Source organism: Corvus brachyrhynchos, unplaced genomic scaffold, assembly GCF_000691975.1.
Source record: "Corvus brachyrhynchos isolate BGI_N302 unplaced genomic scaffold, ASM69197v1 scaffold114, whole genome shotgun sequence".
Lineage (NCBI taxonomy): Eukaryota > Metazoa > Chordata > Aves > Passeriformes > Corvidae > Corvus > Corvus brachyrhynchos.
Genome location: NW_008238337.1, coordinates 3,432,386 through 3,433,003, shown reverse-complemented (window position 1 = coordinate 3,433,003; position 618 = coordinate 3,432,386).

Genomic DNA, 618 nt, shown 5'->3' with positions numbered 1-618 from the left:
ACACCACCTTGTCACTGTGACCACGGTACTACTGAGTGCCAAATACCTCCTGGGACTCCCCCACCTCCCTGGGCAATATTTAATCACCCGTTCAGTGAAGAGATTCTTCCTGATGTCCAACCTGAACCCCTCCTGGTGCAGCTTTAGGCCGTTTTCTGTCCCTTGTTCCCTGGGAGCAGAGCCCGACCCCTCCCCTGCGGCTGCCCCCTCCTGTCAGGGACTTGTGCAGAGCCAGAAGGTCCCTCCTGAGCCTCCTCTGCTCCAGCCTGAGCTTCTTTCCCAGCTCCCTCAGCCGCTCCTGGTGCTCCAGATCCTTCCTCAGGTCCGTTCTCTCCCCTGGACACACCCCAGCCCCTCAATGTCCTTCCTGAATGGAGGCCCCGGAACTGGCCACAGGACTCCATGTGCGGCCTAAGCAGTGCCCCGTGCAGGGGGGAAGCGGTTCCCTGGTGCCGCCGGTCACACCGTCCCTGGCACAGCCCGGTGCCAGTGAACACACATGAACACAAACACACGTGAACACGGACACGCCTGACCACGTACGGACACAAACACACCGCACACACGCGAGCGCTGCCGGCGGCCGGCGCTGTCCCTGACGCCCCGCCCTGCTCAGTG